Source organism: Typopeltis vanoorti, chromosome 3 (assembly GCF_054136105.1).
Source record: "Typopeltis vanoorti isolate ZY-2024b chromosome 3, IOZ_Tvanoo_1.0, whole genome shotgun sequence".
NCBI lineage: Eukaryota > Metazoa > Arthropoda > Arachnida > Uropygi > Thelyphonidae > Typopeltis > Typopeltis vanoorti.
Genome location: NC_143551.1, coordinates 19,579,626 through 19,606,975, shown reverse-complemented (window position 1 = coordinate 19,606,975; position 27,350 = coordinate 19,579,626). Strand labels below are relative to the sequence as shown.

The window sequence follows — 27,350 nt, the reverse complement described above, 5'->3', positions numbered from 1 at the left end:
TACAGATCGCTCTAACATCCACCCCATTCACGGAGAAAGAGGTCTTGTTTACAGAGATAATGAAAAAGCGGAAGCTTTCGTTGATGCCCTCCAGCTTCAATACCGTCCTAATTATACGTATGCTGATCTGACCTTCATAGAGAGGATACACCGTCGTGTATGCTCTGCGCTTTGGAAACCTTATAGCTGTGAAAATATCTGTCCCACCTCACCTAAAGAGGTCTATTCAATCATTAGGAAGCTTAAAAACAAAAAAGCCCCTGGTCCAGATGAAATTACCAACAAAACAATTAAAGCCCTCCCACACAAAGCTGTCATGCATCTAGTAGCCATTATTAATGCAATTCTGAGATTAAATTATTTCCCCTCAAGATGGAAACAAGCTGATATATTCCTTATTCTCAAGCCTGGTAAGGCACCTCAAATGCCACAGAGCTATAGACCTATCAGTCTTTTATCATGCTTAGGAAAAATCGCAGAAAGAGTCATTCTCAACCGACTTAATGAGGAGGTGAATAAAAATAACATAATTCCGAAAGAATAATTTGGTTTCCGTACCGGACATAGCACTACACAGCAAATTCACAGACTGACTGAATTCATCACTACAGGCTTTAACTGGAAACAGCACACAGGAGCTGTCTTTTTAGATGTTGCAAAAGCATTTGATAAGGTGTGGCACAAAGGTCTCATCTATAAATTAATTACACCCAACATCCCTCTTTACCTTACTAAAATTATTAACTCCTTTCTACAGGACCGTAAAATCCAGGTCAAGTTGCGCGGAATTCGATCCTCACTGAAAAAAATCACTGCTGGTGTCCCTCAAGGCTCGCTGCTCTCACCGCTGCTTTTTAACATCTTTGTTTCTGATGTTCCTAGCGCACCACTAACCACTATAGCTAGTTATGCGGACGATTTGGCAATTCTTAGCAGATCTCTCAGGCCTAACATAGCTACTCAGCGCTTACAAACTGCAGCAAGAAAATTGGAGGACTGGTTCAGAAAATGGAGAATATCTGTAAATGCCGATAAAAGCACTGCCATTCTCTTCACAAGAAGACAAGTATCTCACTCTGGAGAAGTTAAGCTTTTTAACACAGCCATCCCATGATCTAGTACCAAATATCTAGGCATTCAGCTTGATAACCATTTAAACTTTAACTCTCACATAGTTTATGCATGCAAAAAAGCAAACTCTGCAATTGTACAACTCTATTCTCTCCTCAATAGAAGAAGTCAAGTTAGCACTGAAAACAAACTACGGATCTATAAAACAATTATCAGACCATCGTTAACTTACGGATCTCTAGCCTGGGGTCACACTTCCCCCACCAACATCAATATGCTACAAGGTATTCAAAACAAGTGCCTCCATATGATTTTAACACTCCGTGGTTTGTCAGAAATGCTCTCTTACACCGTGATGCCAATATTCCAGATATTCCCACGTTCCTCCATAACAGTGCTGCTGCTTATTTTGCCAAAGCAGCTGTTCATCCAAATCAACTCATTCGAGAGTCTTCTAACTATGACGAACACGACAGGTGGAAACATAAGCGCCCGAAAACAGCTCTGCTTATCGGTTCAGGTGCCTCCATACAGCCCTAAATAGGGTGAGCCAAGTGCTCGCTAATCTTTAATGCAAGACTATTTCATAGAGACAAAGAGATTGGAGTCCTTGTGACTGATATCCATCATGCCACATCAGTTATCAGTATTTTATATTTTTTTCCTTGGGAGTGCTGCAGTGTTGCAGTGCTTATGTACGGGCCGCCACTGAATCTGATGTTCTTATGAAAAAACTTCGAATTTTTTGGTTGTGTCCTGATTTTTATGGTCAACATCCCAAAATTGGCTGATCAAGAGTTGGTCACCCAACCTGTACTATTGCTATTTCAGACTATAATATATATAGTATTAGAGTTAGTTATAATGAAATGGCAGCGGATCAATTCTATGCTCTCTTCCAGAATGGCAAGCCGAAATTGTTATTAGTTTTGGGCCAGCTGTTCCATATGATTGGCTAGGAGTTAAGAATAGCGATCAAGTTTTTTTCAAAAGTTATGGTTAAATGTTTTCACCTTCTCTCTTTTGGGCATAAAAGGGTTCCTATCCCATCCTTCTCATCCGTCTAGGACGGGTTGAGTACCCTCCTAATGCATTGAGTAATCCCTCAATGTAAACTCTAAGTAAACTCAATGCAGATTACTGAGATTAGTAGATCAATGCAGTAATCCCTCCTAATGAGGGATTACTGGCCTATTAATGTAGCCAGATCGTCACTCCTCTCCTGCATCCCTTAAGGGCGATATTCATGACTGTATCAGTGTGTGTTCACGAGGCCGGTTTGCCTGCGTGCGGGATGATAACCCCAAATAAACTGGGGGAACAAACCCTGGTGTCCACGCCCAGTTAACTTGGCTATGGCTGAAGAAGATCCTTAAGCTCCTCACGTCGTCGACGAGAATCGAACCTAAGACACTCCTTCCCCAGGCATATGGTTGCGAAGCGCATAGCCACTAGGCTAATCGCGCGAACTCTTATATATTAATTAAATTAAGGGGATATTAGATCCCACATTGTTTTAAAACCGAATAAGAAACTCAAAAATTAGAATCATTTTATAAAAAACTATAAAAGTATCGGCGAATATAAAAGAATTCGCCGATACTTTTATAGTTTTTTATATTATATTCGGCATGAAACTCTCTGATTCCAATCTTTGAGTTTCTTATTCGGTTTTAAAACAATGTGGGATCTAATATCCCCTTAATTTAATTAATGTTAATTCGCCGAAATGAAGCCTGTTAGCTCTTTATATTTAAGTATCTTATATATTATTTATGTTATGTTAGTCGTAGGTCATTTTATTTTCTTTGTTGTTAAATGTAAATTATTTTATTGTTATTATAAATTATACATATTATTTTGTTATGTTATTTAATTTAATTTATTTTTATTATTTTAGCTGTAAGGAAGTGGATGAATATTTATAGATAATGCAATATCTATAAATATCCATTTGATGGTGTTTTTATTTACATTAGTGGTATAATTTTTACATATATATTCGTATATCTTAGATGAGTCACTGTGAAATGAGATAATATTAACTTGATTTAAAAACAAATTATTAATAACTTGACATTACTTGAATACGAACTTTTGGTTTCTGCCTACATATTAGGAAAAGATATCCCCAGAATTATCGATGTGTGCAAGCACGTGTTACTTGTTTTTCTCCGCGATTACGTTACTGAATTCGATACTTTGGGAATAAATAGGCTGAGTATGCTTTTTTTTTTTTTTTTTTTTAAATATATATTTTGTCTAATTTCTCTAGCGTACGAAATATTCTTATACTATACTGCATGCAGAAATTGATTTGTTGTTAAAAAAGGTTGAGTGAAAGTACAAACGAAAGTTGTTGGTTTTTTATGTGAATAAGGCTTATTTCAGTGTTATGTTTTGACAGATATAAAATGTGTAGAAATTATTTCGTTCTGCTATGTAAATATATATATATATATATATATATATATATATAATCTTTTTACTTAAGCAGTAAGGAAACTAATCAAACACACCTCACATATGTTTAGTTTAGTGCAGCACAAATATATTGCACATGAAGACAGTTCGCGTTCGTTTTTTTTTTTTTTTCTCCTACATTCATCTCTCTATTTCTTCAAAAGATATGTTTTTTGCATACTATTAATATACAGTAATATATATGTGTGTGTCTTCGTCTTTGAGTGCCACCGCAATCGGAGATCGGCATGGCAAATCTTGAGCGATCCTTAGCGAATGAACAGTCCCTCAGAACTCATGCCATCCACTTTCTGCCAGCCAAGATTTTCGTTGTCTTCCTTGCCCTCTGATTCCATTTATCTTCCCTTTAAAAATCAGTTGAAGTATCTTATATTTTTCATTACGAAGACAGTGGCGCACACAAGATTTAATCTTGGAGGAGGCCGAGCACTAAGATTTAATCTGGAGGGGGGGGGAGCGAGTTGAGTAGACGATTTGAGAATACACACTACGCATTGCATACGAGCTATGACTGAGCATCTGCAGTGATCGCCAGTACGTGATACCCCGTGATCTCCTCTGGCCCGTTTCGGACAAACGAAGTAGCACCCGAGCACTACTTCATTCGCGTTGTGTTCACAGTGGCCAGGATTCCCAAATGCTTAGGGTATTCCCACCTCATGTGATCGCTAATTCATAAGTAGCATAGAAATAGAAGACACAACATAAATTAAAAAAAAATAATAATCATTTTAATTAGGAAAATATTTTTCTATTGTTTTTTCCTTTTTCTTTTTTTTTTTTTTGGAGGGGGGTCAGGGCCCCTTGCCCCCCCCCTCCCTGGGTGCGCCATTGGATGAAGATATGCAGTTTTCCTTCTTATGATTTCCCCATTTGTTCCAGTAAAATTCATCTGTATAACCACATCTTAAAGGCTTCAAGTTTTTTTATTGATGTTGTCTTCACTGTTCAGGTTTCTGCACCATACAGCTGAACCATACATAGATTTAACCATGTGTACTCTAAGCACTAAATTTAAATTGTGGCTATGCAGCATTGATTTCATCAGGAGAAAATTTTTTCTTGCCATTTCAATTCTAACTTTTGTTTACATTTCTGGTTTGCATTCTTCATTTAACAAGCATCCGAGATATTTAAAGTTTGTCACTCTTTGTTTCCCATTTAAAGAAAGTGCTGAATTAAGAAGTGGAATCTAGGAGAATAAGGGTGTTTAGTGAAGTACCTCAAACTTAGGAGGCTGTCTTCTTGGAACAGTGCCATAACTTGAGAAGCTGCAAGGAAAGACTGTTAGTAGTGCTTGGAAAGTGACCAGGGATTGTTTGATAGAAGCAATATCAGACTGCATATCTAAGGTTATGAGGATAAACCAAGTGGGGATTAAGTGCAGGAGTAGAGATATATTAGGGAGTGGAAGTTAGGCAAAGTGGTTCCTTTGCATAAGGGTGGCTCTAAAACTGCGGTAGTTAATTACAGACCAATCACCATCTCAGGAGTAGTGGTAAAAGTATTGGAAAAGTTGGTTAAAGACAAAATTCAAAAATGGGTGGATCAGGATATGATACTCTATAGAGGCCAACATGGTTTTGTTAAAGGTAGATCCTACCTTAGCAATCTATTAACTTTTCATAATAGAATGACATCTGAGTTGGACAAAGGAACTGGCTACACAGTGGTACGTCTGGATTTTGCTAAGGCTTTTGACAGAATACCCCATGGAACACTGTTATGCAAATTGGAGCAGATGGGAATGGATACTAAATTGGTGATATGGATAGGAGAATGGCTCAGGGAGAGATACCAGAAGGTGGTGTATGGAGGAGCCAAGTCCAGGACGAGGCAGGTGACCAGTGCTGTGCCTCGGGGCTCTGTGCTTGGGCCATTGTTGTTTAATTTGTATATAAATGATATAGGAAAGGGCTTACAGGGAGATATTCAGTTGTTTGCTGACGATGCAAAGTTGGGTAGCGCAATAAAAAATCAAGCTGATGTTGAAAGTTTGCAGGGTGATTTAAATAAACTGGTAGAATGGGCAAAAGGTAATGGATGTCAATTCAGTGTGGAAAAGTGTAAAGTCATGCATTTTGGGATTAAAAGATTACCAGCTGTGTACTACATTGATGGAACAGTACTCCAAGAGATTGATGAGGCTAAGAACTTAGGGGTGTTGGTAGATAGGGAGATGAAGTTCAGAGGACACATTGCTAAGGTGTCCAAGATTGCACATAGGAGTACTTGGTTGTTGAGGAACACACTGCCATCCAGAGATAAAGAGGTTATTAATCCCCTTTATAAAGCATTGATACTTCCACATTTGGATTACTGTGCTCAAGTCTGGTCACCTGGATTCCTTGGAGATGAGGAGGCTGTGGAGAGGGTTTAGAGAAGAGTGACTAAGTTGGTAAGTAATGTAAAAAATGCTCCCCACATTGATAGATTGAGAGCTTGTGGATTGCAGAGGTTAGTTGATAGGTGGAGAAGAGGGGATATGATAGAAACATTTAAATTACTGAAAGGTTTTTATAGGATTGATGCAGGGGAAATGTTTCAGCTGTGTTGATAGTGATGGAAGAACAAGAGGTCATCCCTGGAAATTAAAGAAGAGTGTGGTTAACAAGGGTGTCAGAACAAGGTTTTTTTGCCTGGAGGGTGGTGAATGAGTGGAATTCATTGCCTGACTTAGTTGTGAGCTCTTCGTCTGTAAATGAATTCAAGAAGAGATATGACAGATATTGTTTTGCTGGTTTGGGTCGCTCGCGATGAGTCTACTGACTCCATGGAGATACCCCTAATAATAATAATAAAGCAAGATCTGCAAAAAAAAGAAAACACTGGAGGGAAAAATAAACGTGATGCAGATATTCTGCAGGATGATTTAAATAAATTGGATTTAAATTTGATTTAAATAAAATAAATGTTTAAATAAATAATTTGTGGGCAAAGGATAATGATTGTCAATTTAATGTTATAAAATGTAAGATTATAGAGTTGAAAAGGTTATATATGGTGTATCAAATAGATGGTACTGGGTTGCAGGAAACTGATGAGGCTAGGGACTTGGGGATAATGATCTTATCATTATACTAGGGCCACTACACTTGTACATCACACTATTTGTAGTACACTATTACTCTAGTTGTATATCCCATTACTCTTCTATATTGCAGTTGTATATCTTTGTATATTTAAGTGCCTCTGAATGGACTTAGTGCTGTTAATTGGGAAAGGCCTGAGTTTGATTCTCAGGAATACGCGAATTTTTTAAGCCCTCTGTATTGCAATTGGAAGAATGATAGTACGTTGCACTCATCGATTGGAAAAGGCCTGAGTTCGATTCTTGTTGTGATGAGAGGAATCTTTATTGTGCTTTTTCAGTTGAAGGTGAGTTAGCTGATCTCATATTGAGGTAGTAGGGTTTTTTCTCCCAGAAACTCAAATTTTTCATCTCGTGTACATGCAAATCAGCCATCAGAACACGTGCAGTTTATAGACAAAAAATATGTTGTTGATGGTGATAGGCAATAGATAGTGTTGATTGTAGGAAGTTTTTCCCAACTTGGTTAGACTATAAATTATATATTTAGTTTAATCCTTTATCCAAGTGTAGACAAACAAAACAAGTTTGTGCCTGAAGTATCTTCTGGACTGGGCAACTCATGGTAACGCTGGTATAAGTTCTCGTCACTTGCCTTAGTATCTCCAATAATGCAAAGCACATCTCCTTGCAGACATGTATAATGCTAAGCATTAACCCTCTCATGCATCATGTCCACTGTGGTGGATGGCTACAATTGGTTTACTTCACAATTCCATGAGACATGTTTTGTAAACTCTAATGCATGCAGTCTACTCCAGTGGATTTCCTCTGCATAGTGGTGTTATCTAGTGCCTAAGAATGCGACTTCTGCAAGAATGCCTAAGAATGCGACAGTCGCAAATTGCTTTTAATTTGTACTGTATAGCCAAGATGGCAGACTTGAAGATAGCAGGTGCACATGGCAGTACAATTTCCACAAGATTATTTTATGGAAAAGCCTCAAGTGTGATAAATAAATATGTTTCAATTTATTATAGTATCTAATGTTACCTGAAATGTAATTTTTTCATTGTAGCTTTATAACTACGTTGATATCATACAATATATACCTGTCCACTGTAGTGGACTGCATGCATGTTGGATAATAAAAGACCAAGACAAGCATTTACACCCTAGTGCTGCTCAGTGGACCAATTGTGGTTGAATTTTATAGAAATGACTATAGCTAATGCAATAGCTAATGAGAGATAATGTAGAAGTGGACATTGTGTAATGTATATCCATACACATTTTGATAATTATAATTACAATGTCCACTTCTACATTATCTTTCATTACATTATCTTTCATTTCAATATTTCAAGACCACGGAAAGTTATCATTCCAGAAACAAGCTCTAGCTCAGAGGAGGAAATTGATGAGAGTGTGAATGAACCGGTTGATAATCCTCCTATTTTGCCTCGTACAGTAGAACTGTGTGCTCGGAAGAAAACAAAAAAGACAAAGTACACATGCACCAACACAGACAATTCTTTTGCGGGATCTATTCCACCTTTCAGCAGTAAGCATACACTGAATGTTCAAGGGGACAGTCCTGTCGACTATAGTTCGCCCACCGATTAGAGATCCTTCGACACTTCTGCGCATCTCAGAAAAAGGAGAATCCATTCCGATAATAGGGTAATCAGTCCGTATTGTGGGATGAGTTGTTTATTATTACAGGTTGGAAAAATAACTTCTCTTTTATGATTATTGTAGTTAACTATGTTGCTTGTATAACAATTGGAAAATTTTACCTATAAAGCACGCGATTCCGCGTGTTGGAGACCAATTCGGACGTCCTTCATTTCTTTCTCCCCTTCAGCATGAATCGACTATTCTTGGAAAGACGCGAAGCAGGGACCTACAAACGGTGGGCAAACTATACTTTCTTTCATTGGTGTCCAAAGAAGTTTTAGAACAGATTGTGTATGAAACAAATTTGTATACAGAACGGGAAAGAGAATTTGTGTTTTACAGTGGCCGAGTTAAAAACGTTTCTGGGAATGAATTTGGTGATGAGGATGAATCCGATCACAAATGCAATGCCAATGAATCGATTCGAAGCGATTATGAGATTTCTGCATTTCACTGTAGACAGACTTTTCAAGATCAGGCCCGTACTTGATCACTTACAGAATTCATTTTTGAGAGCAGTTGTCCCGGAAAAACATCAGTCAATTGATGAATAGATAATCCCGTTCAAAGGTCGAAGCACGATAAAGCAATATGTGCCAAAGAAGCCTAAACTGTGGGGACACAAAGTGTGGGTTCGTGGTGGTAGCTCTGGTTATGTTTATCAGTTCGAAGTTTACCAAGGAGCGAGTGGTGGAAGAGAGAGAATATCAGTAAATTTGGTATGTGTTCCAATGTTGTTCTTCGTCTCTGTGATGATATTCGTCATAATGGCCACAAAGTGTCTCTTCGATAATTTATTTACAAGCATTCTCATGCTTGAAGAACTCAAAAAACATTGCATTTATGGTACTGGAACCTGTCGGGCCAACAGATTAGAGGGGCTCAATCACAACTACCAATGGAGCAAGAATTGAAAACGGAAGGCTCGGGGCTCATTCAGATCAGTTACGAATTAGAACAATGTAACAATTGCGTGGTGGGCAGATAATTCTTGTATCCATATTGCATCAACATGTGCCAGACATCATCCCCAAGACCTAGCTGAATGGTGTAACAAGAATGGAAAGAAGATAATCAATATAACCCGCCCATTTGCTCTAACATACTATAACACTCATATGGGGGGGGGGGGTGTAGACCCAATGGATCAGTGCATCATTTCATCGATGTTGCAGTTGTAAACTCCTGGTTTTTATACAGGACAGCTGGAAGCAATTTACTCCTTTTGGATTTCAATACACTTCAATCGTATGAGCACTAATAAATGTCGGCACACACGACCAGACAGGAGTCAAAAGAGGACGACTGAGCTCAATCCCTCTTAGTCTGAATAGACGTGCAGTCACCAAAGCTCCACTGGAAGTAAGATTCCACGAAGGTAATCACTGGCCAAAGCTGACAGATATTTAGAATGCAAATGGATGGCACGATACACACTGCAAAAGAAACAAACGAAGTACATGTGTGTAAAGTGCAACGAACCACTGTGCCTGGACTGCTTTGCCGGCTTCCATTCGGAAAAATGAAGGTCTGTAAGCCTAAATGCATATAGTCCACTACAGTGGACATGATTGAAAATTGGATTGAATTATGAAAAACATTGAAATAAAATTTACAGTGTTTTCTTATATCCTAAATAGCCTAAAAATACTTAAAATATTTTTTTAATCATCATTTCGGAAATTCATGCATGAGAGGGTTAAGGCAGTGGTGCGCTCAGGATTTAATCTTGGAGGGGGCCGAGCACTCAAGATTTAATCTTGTGGGGGCAAGCTGAGTAGACGATTTGAAAATACACACTACGCATTGCATACGAGCTATGACTGAGCTTCTGCAGTGATCGCCAATACATGATACCAATGATCTCCTCTGACCCAGCTCGGGCAAACGAAGGAGTGTGTGAGCACTACTTCATTCGCTTTGCGTTCAAAGCGGCCAGGATTCCCAAGTGCTATAGGCTAGTCCCATCTTATGTGATCGCTAATTTATAAGTAGCATTGAAATAGAAAACACAACATAAATTTTTTTTAAAAAAATTTAATTAGGAAAATATTTTTGGAAATTTTTCTGGTGTTTTTTACTTGGGGGGAGGGGAAAGTCCCCTTGGGCCCCTCCCTGGGTGCATTAATGCATTAAGGGAAGGGCCACTACCTACACCAGTTTTGACCTTTATTGAGGTCTCATCAGTGGGAGCCAGATCCAGTGGTCATACCAAGGTGGAAGTAATGGAGAAGTAATATTTACCTATACGAGTTGCCAAAAGGTGTCACACCTTATTATTAAATTATTCTGGATTAGAGAAAGATGTTGGAAGTTTTTTTCCACCACTAAGGCACATGATGAGAACTTATTCCACTTTTATCACAAGTTGCCCCAGTCCTGAAGATACTTCAGGCCCAAACTTGGTTGCCTGCACTTGTATAAAAGATTAAAGTCATCATCATCTTCATCAAATTCATGCCATATACCCTCCAGGGCAGATATACAGGATATGATAATACTACATGAAAAATTTACGTCATTACTACCTTCCTATCTACAATTTACCTCGAAATCTGTCTGTTACTTATGAGAGGTGAAAGGGTGGATGAGATGATTGTGATGGTAGGAACAAATGACTTGAGTGGTAATGTAAGTCGGGCAACGAGAGATATGAGATTTTTGCTTGAGGCTGTACGGAAGAAAGCAGAGAGAGGAAAAAGAGTGTGCGTGTTGCCTAGGTATGATAATGACGAGCTGAGCAGAAGAGCAGTAATATTGAATGACATAATAGCTAGAATGTGTGACAAGAGAGGACTGGTATATGTGGATGCTTGGGTGCGTTTGAGGAAAGAGAGGAATCGTATGCGAGAGACTGCTTAAATTTGAATGAGGAAGGACGTAGGCATCTGGAGAGATTGCTGTTCTGAACAAGTCAGTGTGTCCCAGGGAGGATGATTGCAGGAGTGGCTTCTTGTGGGAATGGATACTTGGGATAAGGGAGACGACATCAGGTAACACTGAGCCCAGTGGAGTCTAGACAGGATAACACTGGGTATAGAAACAATGGCATTTATATGCTTTATACTAATGCCAGGAGTATCTGGAATAAGGGAGAGGAATTGGTGGCGCAGATAGCATCAGCCTGGCCAAAAATTATTGGGATCACTGAGACGTGGTTGACAGAAGAGGATATAATAACAGGAATAGAAGTCGCTAGGTACAGCATTTTTCGTCAGGATAGGAGGGGAAAGCGTGGTGGTGGGGTACTGCTTATGATAAGTGACGACCTATGTCCTCTAAGAGTGAAGGCTTTGGAAGGAAGTGAGACGAATGATTTTGAGAGCATGTGGTGTGAGGTAGAGGTAGGCAAGACAGGATGTTTAGTGGGGTGTTCTTACAGACCCAGGAGCACAGAGGATTGGGACCTGGAGATGTTTAGACAGTTAAGTTTGGCAAGAGTAAGAATAATGATGGTTATGGGAGATTTCAACTACAATAGTATAAATTGGAGAGAGGAAGATGCATGTAGCAATAGGGGAATGGAATTTCTAGAATTCTTGAGGGACAAATGTTTTAGTCAACATGTAACAGAGAGAACAAGAGGTTCAAGAGTTTTGGATTTGGTTATAGCATCAGAAGAGTTGATAACTGAGATGACATCTCTCCCACCAGTTGGAGAGAGTGACCATATGGTTTTGATTTGGAAAATGAATAGACATGGAGGAGTATCAAAGAGACGGGAACGTATGTGGAATTATAAAGCAGGTGATTATAATAGTCTTAGACGTCAACTTCGGGAAGTTTCATGGAGGGAGGAATTGAAAGACCAGGATATCATTAGTGCGTGGGAAATTGTGAAAGACTATTTGTTAGCAGCAATGGTAAGTTGTATACTACGAGTGAAGAATAGGACACAATTTGGAGTAAAGTGGATGACAAACAATATTAAACAGGAATTGCATGCGAAAAATAGGTTATGGAAGAGATATAAGGAGACAGGTGAAGAGCAGATGCATGAAGAATATAAGACACAGGCCAGAAGAGTGACTAGTGTGGTAAGGAAAGCGAAACTGGAATATGAGAAGAGATTGTCTCTAAGATCCAAAGAAAATCCTAGGGAATTTTTTTTAGCTATGTGGCCAGTAGGAGGAGAAATGACTGTGGAAGAATGACATTGTGGGATAAAAATGGGAATAGAGTGACTGATGCAGAGGACATGGTGGAATGTTCAATGAACACTTTATTGGAGTATTTCATCCTAGAGGAGTCAGTTTTAATGCTAGAGGGATAGGACTGGTTCGAGGTCTGGAGGTACAGGAGGAGAGTGTGTTTCAGATACTGAATACTCTGGATGTCAGTAAAGCTGTGGGATTGGATGGTATTTCACCACAAGTTTTGAAAGAATGTGCTAGGGAATTGACAGTGCCTTTAATGTGGCTTATCAATGAAAGTCTGGCTGCAGGAAAGGTGCCATGGAATGGAAAGGAAGGTAAGATAGTGCCATTGCATAAGGGCAGTAGCAGACTAGAAGTGTCTAACTATAGGCCAGTTTGTGTGTGCCATCAGTAGTTAAGATCTTGGAGAAAGTAGTGAGGGACCGTATACAGCATTGCACAAATGAGGGTAATGTTATCTGTGAGAGTCAACATTGATTTGTGAACGGGGGCGCTCTTGTTTTAGCAATATGCTAGCGTTTTATAATAAAGTTACAAGAACATTAGATGAGGGAAAGGCATATACTGCAATTTTCTTAGACTTAGCAAAGGCATTTGACAGGGTGCCATGTGATAAGCTGATATTTAAGTTGCAGCACATGGGTCTGGATGTCAGATTGGTCAACTGGATCCAGGATTGGCTGTCCGATAGGTATCAGAGAGTTGTGTATGGTGGAGCAGTTTCAAGGAAGCAGAGGATTACAAGTGGCGTCCAACAAGGCTCAGTACTAGGATCTATATTGTTTAACCTTTATATCAATGACATGGTGAGTGGATTGCAAGGGGATATTCAGTTGTTTGCAGATGATGTGAAGATGGAAAGGATTATTAGTAATAGTGCAGATGTGGTAGCCGTGCAAGAGGATTTGAATAAGCTAGATATATGGACAAATGAATGGGGGTGTCAGTTTAATGCAGCAAAATATAAGGTCTTGAGGTTTGGGAAACATCGATGGGATGCTGCATACTTTATCGGAGGTGTAGTTATACTGGCGGAAGTAGGGGAGACAAGAGATCTGGGGTTGATGATTGATAAAAACCTGAAATTTAGGGGACATATTGCAAAGGTAGTGAAGGTAACACAGAAGATTGCTGCAAAAATGAGAAGGACACTGACCTGCAGAGATAAAAGGGTTATCATTCCGTTATATAAGACTCTGATCAGACCACACTTAGACTATTGTTCTCAGATCTGGTCCCCAGGATTTGAAGGGGATAAATTACTTGTGGAAAGGGTAGAAAGACGGATAACAAAGATGGTGTCAGGACTGTACAATGTTAGTTATGAGGATTGACTGAGGGAATGTGGACTGCAGAGTTTGGTCGATAGCAGAAGGAAAGGTGATATGATTGAGACTTTTAAACTGTTGAGAGATGGTTAAAGGGTTGACACTGGGAAGTTCCTTCGCTTGGTTGAGAAGCAGGAAGTAGTCATGACAAGGGGCAGTCCCTGGAAACTGTGGGAAAGAGGGTGAGGAGTGGTTTCTTTGCATGGAGGGTGGTTGAACCATTGAATGCATTGCCTGATGGAGTGGTGAGATTGAGAACAGTCAATGATTTTAAGGAGTGGTATGATAGACTTTGTGTTTCTTACGGGGTCCTCCCCTTGACGAGGCTTGACAGACTTTATGTTCTTAAGAAGGACCTCCCACGATGAGTCTTTTGACTCCATGGAGGACTGAATAATAATCATCATCATCATCATACATATCAAGGATTTAGGCCTAGTATGGCCTGTTCCGGCCTTAGAAGTCATCGTTGAATCGTTTAAGAGGTCCTGGTTTTCTTTTTCCTAATGGCTTGTACTTTAAGGCTTGTTTTGGTAATCTTTCTGTTTTCATTCTTTGAACGCGTTCCATCCATCTATGTTTATATTTTTTAATTTTTTCAATTACTGGTTCTTGGTTTAATTCTTTCATAATATCTTTGTTTCTTTTGTGATCAAATAGGGTATACTTTGCAGTTTTTCTCATAAACTTCATTTCTGCTGTTGTTAATCTTTGTTTGTGTTTTTGTTTTATTGTCCAGATTTCGCTTCCATACATTAAGACTGGTAGGGCTAATGTATTGTATACTTTTAGTCTGGTTTGTTTTTGAACTAGGTTTGGTTTAAATATAGAGTTAATTACTCCTGTTATTTTTAAATATTTTGCAATTTTTATATTTATATCTTTTTCATTTTCATAAGTGATCATACATCCTAGGTGACTCCAACATTATCAGATCTTATGTTTCAATCATCTAAGGAACTTTGTACCATATCAATCCACCTATATCTCGGTCTTCCTCTGGGTCGTTTTCCTTCCAACCTGGCAGAGAACACTTGTTTTACTAATCTTTCCTCGTCCATTTTGTTTAAGTTACATACCACCTGAGATTAGGTCTGCTAATGTATTCCTGGATTCTACCAATGTCAAATTCTTTCCTAATATCCTCGTTTTTAATATGATATTGCCATTGATGCCATCTGTTTATGCCTCTAATTTTTCTCAGAACTCTCATAACTGCAGTCTCTAGTCTTTGGTCAAGTGTTTTACTTCTGACCCAGCTCTCTGATCCATGTGAAAATTGGTTTAAACACTGTCCTGTGTACAGCTAATTTAGTGTTTTGGCTAATTTCTCTCTTATGCCATATAAATTTATACAATTGACTGCCTACCATACCAGCTTTGTTGATTCTGTTGTCTATTTCCATATTTAATTTAACATCTTCACTAAAAATCGTGCCTAAATAGCTGAAATGTTTTATATGAAGGTTCTCCATTCACAATGCAGTTCATATTTTGAATGTTTCTGCCTATTTTCATTGTCTTTGTCTTTTTATTGCTGACCTTCATATCATATCTATTACAACAGTTATTCAATTTAGTCGGGGAATCTTGCAAACTTGTAGCAGATTTATTAGAAGTATAACATATTTCACATAAAGCGAAGAGCAGACATTAGCATCTCCACTTTTGATATTATGTTTAATACCACTTTCCTTCATAATGTGAATCCATATAGATAATGAATAACAGAGGAGATAATGTACATCCTTGTCTGACAGCAGATTTAACATTAAACCATATTCCTGTACTTCTTTCAATTCTATCTGCTGACTTAGAACTCAGATAAAGACTATGTATTGCTTGCAATAATGCTTTATTGACACCATATAACTGTAGCGTATTGAATAGGTTCTCTTTTTGCACCTTCTCATATGCCTTTTCCAGATTGACAAAATTTAAATACAAATCTTTGTTATATTCCCATGATTTCTCAACTGTTTGTCATAAAGTGAAGATCCGATCCTGACAGCTTCTATTTGGCCTGAATCCAGTTTGTTATTCACCAAGCTTCTCTTCCACAATCCTTCTCAACCTTTTCTCAAGTATACTTGAAAGAACCTATTCAATACGCTACAGTTATATGGTGTCAATTTCAACTATGGTCGCATTGATTGGAGTGAGGAGAGGACACACGGGAGGAAGGAAGTGGATTTTATGCGGTTATTAAGGGATAACTATCTGCGACAGCATGTAATGGAAAATACTAGGGGTCAGAGAGTGCTTGACCTAGTAATTACATCTGAGGATTTGGCTGTAACAAATATGACCACATTGCCACCAATCGGTGAGAGTGATCATAGGGTCTTAACTTGGGAGGTGGCTAAAGGTGTGGAATTCACAATTAAGACAGGGTACATGTGGAATTATCGGGCTGGTAAGTATGACAAGCTTAGGAGTTTGATTGGTTCAGTGCCATGGCATGTAAAACTGCAAGGACTAGATGTTGATAATGCATGGTAGGGGGGTGTAAGAAGTGTTTGCATGAGGCGATGGCTGACTGTATACCTAGAGTTTGAATAATAAATCAAGTAGGGGTTAAATGGACGAATAACACCATTAAGCTTGAGCTGCAAAAAAAGAAACAACTATGGAGGGAATTTGAGGAGAAAGGTGACCGGCAGGCACATGAATGGTATAAAGCACAGGCCAGAAGGGTGACGAGTGTGGTAAGAAAAGCAAAAAAGGATTACAAAAGAACATTGGCCATGCAGGCTAAAGAGAATCCTAAACAGTTTTTTAGATATGTAGCAAGTAAAAGGAAAAATGTACATGACAGATTGATTTTAAAGAATGCCAATGGTAGGGAGGTAACTGAATCAGTTGAGATAGTTGAGTTACTGAGTGAGCACTTTGCAAAAGTATATCATCCAGGTGGTGACATTGCAGAAACGAATAAACCAGTAGATTATACGGGAATTGTGGTTAATGAAGTGGAGGTGAGTAGTCTATTGCATAACCTCAATGTCAATACATCTGTGGGATTGGATGGTATACCAGCTCGTGTTGTACGAGAAGCAGCTAAAGAATTGTCAGTACCCTTGACCATTTTGTTTAATTTGAGTCTCGGGTCTGGGTTAGTCCCGAGCGGGTGGAAAGAGGGGAAAATAGTTTCACTGCATAAAGGTGGTTCCAAGACTGCTGTAGTAAATTACCGACCGATTAGCATATCAGGAATCATTGTCAAGGTCTTAGAGAAAATAGTCAAGAGGAAAATACAAGATTGGATAGAAGAAAATGGGATACTGTATCGGGGACAGCATGGTTTTGTGAAGGGTAGGTCATGCCTCAGTAACTTGCTCACGTATTATAACACAGTGACGGCTGAACTGGATAAGGGTAATGGGTTTACAGTGATTCTACTGGACCTTGCCAAGGCCTTTGACAGGATTCCACATGGAATTCTAATCAGTAAATTGCAGCATATGGGAATGGACATAGGGTTGGTGAGATGGATAGGAGGGTGGTTGACAGAGAGATATAAGAGAGTGGTTTACTCGGGAGTAGAGTCCACAAGACGGCCTGTGACTAGTGGTGTGCCACAAGGATCTGTTCTTGGACCACTGCTGTTTAATTTGTTCATAAATGATATAGGAAATGATCTGAGAGGAACAGTTCATTTGTTTGCGGATGATGCGAAGTTGGGTAGGGCAATAGTGAATGCAGATGATGTCAAAATTTTGCAGGATGATTTGGATAGATTGGAGATCTGGGCTAAGGAGAATGGATGTCAATTTAATGTGGCAAAATGTAAGGTTATGCATTTTGGGGTGAAAAGATTGGCGGCAGTTTACTGCATTGGTGGAACCGTGCTCCAGGAAATTGATGAGGCACGAGATTTAGGAGTGTTGGTAGATAAGGAATTGAAATTTAGGGGACACATTGCAAAAGTGACCAAAACAGCTCATCAAATCACTTGGTTGCTGAAGAATACGATGACAAGCAGAGACAAGCAGGTTATTGTTCCTCTGTATCGAGCCTTGATAAGACCCCATCTAGACTACTGTGCTCAGATTTGGTCACCTAGGTTTCTTCTTGATGGGGAGGAGGTGGAGAGGATCCAGAGGCGAGTGACCAAGATGATAGCAGGTCTGTGGAATGAACCGTATGAGAACAGGTTGAGGATTTGTGGGTTGCAAAAATTGGTTGATAGGCGGAGGGGAGATATGATTGAGACATTCAAATTACTGAAGGGTTTCTATAAAATTAATTCAGAAGAAATTTTTGAGAACAGGGCTGGTTGTGGGAGGACTAGGGGACATCCATGGAAACTGGGCAGAAGTGTGGTTAGTAAAGGTGTTAGAGCTGGGTTCTTTACTTTTAGAGTAGTGAATGAGTGGAATGCGCTCCCTGAGTCTGTGGTGGATGCTGTGACAGTGAATGAGTTTAAGGCGAGGTATGATAGATACTGTATATATGTCAAATAGTTGTGATGAATATGATTTGGGGCCTCCCTCGATGAGTCCAATGACTCCCTGGAGTTGCCCGTAATAATAGTAATAATAATAGTAATACTTGCATATATCTTACCAGGAACACTCAGTAGAGAAATACGTCTGTAATTCTCAAATTCAGTTTTATTTCCCTTTTTATATACGGGTACTATGAGTAAACCTCTACTCCAATCATCTGGAATTCATCCCTCTGTCCATGATTTCTGAACTATGCGGTGCAACCACTGTAAGACTTTTATACCTCCATACTTGAGCATTTCTGGTCGAATATCATCTCTCCTACTGCCTTTCGACATTTCAGACCTTTGATGGCTTTTTCTACCTTCAAGTATGGATATCAATTCCTGACTGCATGCCTGTTGAGTGATTTTTACCACTGTGGTATTACTGCTTGTTTCATTTAGCAATTTTTCGAAGTAATTACTCCATAACTTCAAGGATATCTTGAAGTTATGGAGTAATTCTCTAATTCCTTTTACAGCACTCTTTCCTCCATTTCTGAGCTTCTTCAACTACCTCCAGAATATTTTACCACCTTCTTGATATTTATTTCCTATGATCTTGCCAAAGTCCTCCCATGACTTTTGTTTAGCTAGAATTTTACGCAGTGTTTAGCTTCTTGCATTTGTCTCTGTATTCTCTAAGAGCACAAGCTGACTTATTTGCCAGGAACTTTTGATAAGCTTTCTTCTTTTCCTTCACTGCCTCTTTAACTTCCTGTGTCCACCGTGGAGTTCTAATTTTTCTATCCTTGCAGACAACCTCACCACATGCCTCTCTGGCTGAATCAATCAGGGTTTTCTTCAAGGTTTGCTTGCTGTTCTGAAACTCTTTCATTTTTTCTTGAATAATCTTTGTGTATTTTAGTCTACAGTTCACATATGAGAGGCGCTCAACTTTTATTCGCTTTAAAACTTTCTTACATGCTATTCTTTTGTATTTGCCATTATTATTAGCTTTGCTCTTTTCTCCAAATTTTCCCAAAATATTTTTTGTATGTCTGACAATCATTTCCTACTCTGCTATTTAGAACCCCAACAAGGACCAACTTTTCCTTTTTCATTGTATCGGTTGCTTTCTCTAAAGTCTCAAAAAATTCCTCCACTTCTGCCTTAGTTGAACCTTCTGTGGGACCATAGCCACAAATAAGTCTCATTGTCCAGTTCCCAATTCTGATATTTTCCCACATCACTCTACTTGAGACTGTATGCCATTTAAGAAGATTAGCCTCGTATTTAGTGTTGAATACTATGGATTTCCTTGTTTTCCTTGATTGTCATTTCCTGACTTTAACATTTGTATTTGTTCCTCAGAAAGATCTCACCAGTTTTTGTCTTTTTTGATTCAGTTACCCCTATTATGTCGATCTGGTACTTATCTAATTCCTCAGCTATTTCCATTTCTTTGCCATTCAGGTTTCTTATGTTGATAGTACCGATCTTTAACTCTGGTAATGTTGAGTTGGGATGTGTTTTCAGATTTGTTCCAGTAACTGACTTTTTGATGTTCGCCCAGGTTCCCTGGCGAAAGCAATGGTAGCCTTGTTTAACCGGGCGACGAAATTTTGTCATGTTGTACCAGCATTTTTTATTTTGGTTTAACCAATAAGAATACAATTTGGTCGGCTAAATCCGAAATTGTCAGCCCATCCTCGTTCATCAGTATCCAGGTAGATACCCAACATGGTGCACCTCAAGAAAGTGAGGATTGGACATTTGGTCAGAAGCCCTGGTTGGTTCTCCGCATTCCTTTAAAGGCTATGTGGAGGTCTCCTCTCAGTTATACATCTTTGACCCTTAAGCACCCCAAGGATTAAACTATATATATAATTTATAGTCTAATCAAGTGGAAAAAAACTTCCAACATCTTTCTCTAATCCAGAGTAATTTAATAATAAGGTGTGACACCTTTTGGCAAATCTTATAGTTAAATATAACTTCTCCATTACTTCCACCTTGGTATCACCACTACTGGTCTGGCTCCCATGGATGAGACCTCATAAAGGTCGAAACTGGTCTGGGTAGTGGCTCTTCCCTTAATGCATATCATTATACATGTCTGCAAGGAGATGTGCTTTGCATTATGGGAGATACTAAGGCAAGTGATGAGAACTTATACCCTTTGCTACGAGTTGCCCCAGTTCTGAAGATACTTCAGGCACAAACTTGTTTGCCTATACTTGGATAAAGGATTAAACTATAATTTATGGTGTTGTTTGTAGTTGGAGAATTACGTAGTAAGGGAGACAGTATGTAGTGGAGTGGAGTAGAGTACCCTTGATTGATGTAGAGACCTTGGATTCCTTGAAGATGTCAGGTAATAATAATGATAGTATTATCAGATGGTGGACAGATTTGAAGTTCAGAGAGCATATTGCAATAGTTGGTAAGATAGTTCAAAGGATTACTTGGATGTTGAAAAACATGCTAACAAGTAAAGATAGGAAGTTATTTTTACTGTTTATAAGATTATGACTAGACTGCATCTTGACTACTGTGCATAGATTTGATCAGCTGGGGTTTTTTTGGGATCATGAAGTGGTAGAGAGGTTTCAGAGATGAGTGATTAAGTAGGTGACAGGTCTGTGGAATGCTACCTCTGATGATGATAAGTTTAAGGTGTGTGGATTACAAAGTTTAGTTGATAGACAGAAAAGTGGGGAGACATGATAGAAACTTATAAGATATTAAAGGGGTTTTATGAAATTGATGCAAAGAAAATTTTTCAGTATATGACAAATAGAGAACTAGGGTTTATCTATGGAAGTTGTGTAAGAGCAAATGGAAGTTGTGTAACACTCTTACACAACTTCCATAGATGAACCCTAGTTACAAAGTGTGTGTGCAGACTAGAATTTTTGTGTGGAGAATGGTAAATGAGTAGAATGGATTGCCAGAATTAGTTTTGTGTGCCCTGATAGCAGATACGTAGCTAGGAGGGCACTTTGAACCTTTTTAAACTTTTGCAGTTGATTCTAAAATACAGTCTCAAGAACTCATTTCCAATTATTGTAATACTACTGCGAATTTCCCTCACAATTGCTGTAAGTATTGCTAGTTGTGAGAGGAGTTTTTCTAAATAAAATTGATTAAGAATTATCTACATTACAATGAAATAGCCTTTGCCAATGTCATCGACGATTTTGCTAAGAGAAAAGAAAGAAAAATAACATTTTAGAATGTTGAAATTAAAGTTTTACATCAAAAATAAACATAGTGTTTTAATTTATTTCCCTCTACGTCGTTTGACTTTTTGTAGTATTTTTGGTGTGTATTGAGAGGGGCGGAAAACTCAGGGACCACCCCGGGTGGCAAAAGCTCTAGCTACACCACTGCCTGATAGTTAATTAGTTTAAGGAGAGGTATGATAGGTTTTATGTGTATAATGGTTAATTTGGGTCTCGCACAATGAGTCTCAGAACTCCTGAAGATAATGATAATAATAATCATGTACATTCTATATTACTTATGAGAATGCAATATTATAGTCAATTTCTTAAGATGATTATGTTTAAACAGTATCAATATGACTATTCAATGTATATAGGCTTTAATTGGAGAAAAAAATAGTTGAAAAGATTTTATGGAATACTTTCAAAAATCATGTTTTTTCACATATTTATGTACTTTTTGGTTTAAGTACACAGCAGTGTTGCGGGTAACTTACTAGCAAACAAATTAGCATTGTCCTAAAAGAATGTATATAGAAAAATGTAAGAGAACTAAGTCGTGTGTGTAAAAATAGATAAACAAAACTCAAAAGACTTCGGTATGAATATAGAAGATAAAAATGATGAATGTGACAAAAAAAAAACAGTGATTTTCTTGGAGTTTGCAAAAGCATTAGATATATTACCCTAAGATAGAGTGGTATTCTGGCTGCAACGGATGGGAAGAAATGGATTGGAGACTGGCTCTGAACGGTGCTAGCATGATGGAGCATTGTCACAAAAAAGAATAGTAACCAGTGATATGCCTTAGGATTCTGTTTTTATGACCCTGCTGTTTAACATTTTTGTTAATAATATTTCATTTGAATTGACAGGGAAACTTCATAAATTAAAGATGCCAAGAAATTATATTCTTGGTTTCATCCTTTATCCAAGCATAAGCAAACAAAGTTTGCCCAAAGTAACTTCATGACTTGGCAACTCGTATATATATATATATATAGAGAGAGAGAGAGAGAGGCTAATGGCGCCACATCGATTGCCTGAGTATCCCATAAAGCAAAGAACATATCCTTACTACTCGAACTGGGTTTGACCTATCTAGGTCTCATCAGTGGGAGCCAGACCTAGAAGTGATACCAAGGTTGAAGTAATGCAGAAGTCATATTTCCATACACAAGTGGCCAAATGTTGTCACACCTTATTACTAATATACTCTGGATTATAGATAGATATTATTATTACCCTAAAGCCCTATGGAGTCAAAGACTCACCTAGCAGGCCCTTTTCTCATACACACAGCTCATCATACCATGCCTTAACCTCCCAACCGGCCAGTGTGGATGAAATATTCAACCTAGCTTTTTTCATGGATCAAAACTTCGTCGGCATTCTACCTTTTATCATGCCATTACCTTCCTCTGCCGTTAATCTCGTTACGGCTATTCCATAGCCATTAGTGGATTAACTGTTGCTGAGTGACCTTTGTGTCCCCTCTCCCTGTCTTTACGTCTATTGTGTTGCTTAGAATTTCATTTACAGTCCTAAGTTATTTGACCTATCTTGCCTCTAAAATGATTTATTGTATCTCTTCCTAAAAAATGAAACGAATTTCACATATGCGAAAAAAATCAATCCTGAAATGACCACTGATCAGCTTTTGCAATGAATCTATTTAGTGATAGTAAATTTGGTGTATTTTATTCTACAAATCAGTGCACCGGAAGAGTTGCACTGATTGTTCTTTCACTTTACTTATAATAATTGAATAATTTTTTTTCGAATTTTCGAATTTTAAAATGTTTGCTTTGAAAATATTATGTCAAATATTTATATTTTTAAATAATATTTATTGAAATAAATATATCCTTTTTCTTTCGTTTCTAGCCAAATAGCATTATATGGATCATCACATTTCAGATTTAGAAACTATTTTTTGTTATTCATAAAGACAAAATAAAAAAAAAAACATTAAAATGCTAAATTGCATTGCTCGGTTTCCGATTGTGTGTCTTTTTGGTATCAAAAATTTATATCCAATGATATTTTAGCAGTGATTCTTCGCCTTCGTCATTTATTTATTTATTTGTATTATGCATATTATGATAATATCTAGTGCATAACCTCGTAGATATGTTGAAAATATAATGTGAAAAATATCATATACGGAATGATTCAACATTTTTGCTCATTTTGAAGATTTTCTAGTGCCCCCCCCTCCTTATTCTCTCCTGGAACTCAATTGCATAACTACTCTAAATTTCTATACAGGTTTGAAAGCTTTTCTAGACAGCATTCAAAATCAATTACTCCATTTTACCATTTTGACAATAGATATATGGCAATCAGATTGTATCTGAAGCTTCTAAATCTGTTCTATTTATTTGCAATCTAAAATCAGCTGTTCTACTGTCTGCTAAAATTATGTGAAATTTTAGAAATAATATGGTATATTTTCAGCATGCAAAATTGTTTATATGCATACCACACAAAAGAAAGTTCAGTAGTATTATTTGTGTTTGTTTTTCTTTAAAAAAAATCTAAATATTACTTCTTCTGCTGTTGGAAGCTATTTCTGAAATAATCTACTTCTTGTAAATACTTGGTAATATCCTCTTAGCTGGAGGAAAAGTTGAAGGCTTATTACTCTCAGTGCTATTGAGAAGAAAGGGGAGAACACTAAAGTGCCTCAGGCTGTGGTGTAGAATATGTCAAGAATGTCTTGTTTCCTTTTCGATTGTTGATTACCTATATCCTAACAGAAATACTGATATTTCGTTTACATGCTTATACATTATTTATGCCAAAATAATTGCTTAATTTATAATGATCAGTTTCACTTATATTATGAAAAATTAGAAATTAAATCATACAATTATCTTGAAAAAGAGGATTTGAATTATTTTCAAAGAAAAGGTGCATGTGCGTTTCCTAATCTTCTTTTTTTTTGGGGGGGGGGGTGTAGACCTAATCAATCTGCGGATATTTCAAATAATTTATTTCATAAATCGTTCGCAAGACAGCTGTTACAAACGTAAATCACTTGGGGAACATACCCATTCATTTTAGTGTAAAATAGTAGCAAAGGTTCAGTTACTTTAGATATGCAATCTAGAAGAAAATGTTATGTCTGCTGAGATTAGAATCTTACGTGAATAATTTTTCTGATATGATTTCTCTATTCGTTATAATGTAACCAATTTCCAGATTTTTTTTCCCTTCTGCGGACTTCATGTTATATGCAGTGATTTCTTCTTTGTACTACAAGAAAAAAATCAGATAACAGGAGAAAAATATGTAGTATTTTCTTTTCCACTGGCTGAATTTACAATGTTCTTTCTTTGTGTTTTGAAGAGAAAGTGCAAATGACTTTTTTCTTACTATTTTTGCCATTATAACATCTCATATAATTATAAGAGTGACATTTTACCGTTTTTCTCCCACACGAGAAACAGAAATAAGGTAGCAATAATATTGTTGATTCTGCCAAACTTCATTGTAGCAGAAATTTTTATTACAAAACTTTGTAATATATATATATATCCGAAACAAGAAATTTGGAACCCATATCACATCAATGTTGAGTGTTGGCAAGGTGAAAATGTTCCCGTTATTATTTATATATTTCATTTATTAACTAGGGGGCCTATGCCCAACCCCTCCGTGTTCTGGTATGGTAGGCCAGTTCTCCTTCAAATGGGATAACTCGAAAGGGAGTTCCGCCCCTGAATTCTGATGACTCGAATTTTGAAGACTCGACACTCAGGGTAGCCCCTGAGTTTCAAAACGTTTCGATAAACATGACATAAAAAGGCTTATCATTATATATATATATATATATATATATATATATATATATATATAGATAGATAGATAGATAGGTAGATCTACCCTATATATATAGGGTAGATTTTATTTCATTATTTTTTATTGTTTTGATGAATTACTTTACCTGGAATACTCTTTCCAGTTTCTCTGTGTCATAAAAAGAACTTAAAAATTAGCCTTCAGGATGATAAAGAAACAGTGCATTCGGGTATCCCTCTATCAATATTTGTAGTCCTGAAAAGGACTGTTTTGATGGTCTTGAAAACAAACATTTTTTATTTCATACTGTTCAGAATTTAAAATTCTTGAACAGCGTGGAACACCTTGAAGCAAGGGTAAACACACAAAGCAGTTTTACACTCAGGGCACCAGATTTTTGTTTCCTTTCTGATATTCTTTTTATTACATACATAATATTTGCGTGCAGGTTTTTTTTTATTAGCCGTTGGTGGTAGATTTTCGGGATAATGGTTGGAGTTAGCAGCGTTCAACCTCAGATGTCTGGCAGGATTTTCTGCTTGCTGAAGAAGGTGCATGTGCAAATGCTTTTGCAATTTCTATTCTGTATTCTAGATATGTTATGGTAGACAAACATTTTTTCTTGTACAGGAGGAAACTGTTCCAAATAACAAAATCCAAAACATGTCCAAACACTTTTTTGTAATATTTTTATGCTGTTTCCTCATTACAGAGTAGAATGATAGCTGCTGATCGCACCTGTCGACTCCTCCCATAGTGTCGTCGTATGCAGACACAGCAATGGGTTTTTCTTTCTTCAAACCATGCTTCTCCATCAATGGAGAAGCATGGTTTGAAGAAAGAAAGTTTCTTCAAAAAGCATTCCGTTGATGGATTGTGCAGGGAAGACAGCAGAAAAACATCTTTTTTGTCTTTCCAACGTAGTGCAAAGACTTTCCCTCGCTGATAAGTTCGGATATCCCCCTTCGATAGTTTTCCTGAAGCCAGATCTGGAGGCATATCTCGCCATTTTGCATTTACAGTACCATAACTATCTGTACGATGCTGTAAAAGCAAATCAGCGAGTTCAGCACACATATATAGTAATTATCCATTATAATGCAGTAACCTTTCCCCAGTAAAGGGTCTAGTAACTGCATTACTGCACACATCGACAAGGGGAGATCCGAATATTTATCATGCTCGATTACAGTTTGCTTTCCCGTATAAGATTTGAAATCCCAAAGATATTCACTTTCCGATTCGCAAAGCATAAAAAATTTTACTCCATACTTCGCTTTCTTTTTGGGAATATACTGCTTACATTTCAGTCTACCTTTGAATGGCATAAGCTTTCATCGATACTCAAGTCTCTCTCAGGAATGTAGAGTGATCTACATTTCTGATGGATTTTCATCAGAAAATCATAAATTTTGTTGAGGACTGGGCAAGGATGTGTTGCCTGATCGTATTCCCCATTATTCTGAAAATGCAAATACTTCATGATGAGACTGAATTGTTTTTCAGTCATAACATCACGAAACATTGGCGTGTTCAGAATCCAGTCTGTAGACCAATACATTTCGAGAGCGGGCTTTCGAAATGTATTTCGAAACTTCGGGTTTTCCACTTTCTTTATTCTGATATTGCATTTGAAGGATGACAGTGATTTTAAATATTAATTTCACCTATATCCGAATATCACATCATTTCCTGATTTATAATAATCAGGAAATATGTATATTGTCTGATTTATAATTTGCTAATTTATAATAATTACCACATAGTTTCAGTATCGAAAAATTAAAGTTATGTGGAACAATTACTAGAGAAAAATAACGAATTAAATAAAAACTGTACCTATGTTTCATAACAGTTTTCGGGTGTGTGATAGTAATGCAACGGGGGGGGGGGGGTTAAACTATCAGAGGCGAAATAAAGTTCAGTTCTATTGTAAAAATATGGAAATGAAATTTCACATTTGATATACATATTTTGAATGATAAAAATAAGCAAATGTATCGCTTACATTAAAAATTGGAGAATAAAATATCTGAATTATGCAGAAAATCTAAATTTAAATCATAACTGTTAATTTCATTTTGTAATGGCCAATTATACAAGGAAACCAAGAAAGTGAAAGTACAGATT

General features: G+C 37.5%; 1 protein-coding gene across 1 annotated transcript in view; it reads left to right on the top strand.

Moving 5' to 3' along the window:
* Positions 1 to 3,152: 3,152 nt before the first annotated feature.
* LOC150107972 (eukaryotic elongation factor 2 kinase-like) overlaps positions 3,153 to 27,350 on the top strand; it is a 314,298-nt gene continuing 290,100 nt past the window's right edge. Inside the window, exon 1 of the mRNA XM_090415490.1 lies at positions 3,153 to 3,292. The gene's annotated coding sequence lies outside the window, so the exon portion shown is untranslated. The remainder of the gene's footprint in view (positions 3,293 to 27,350) is intronic.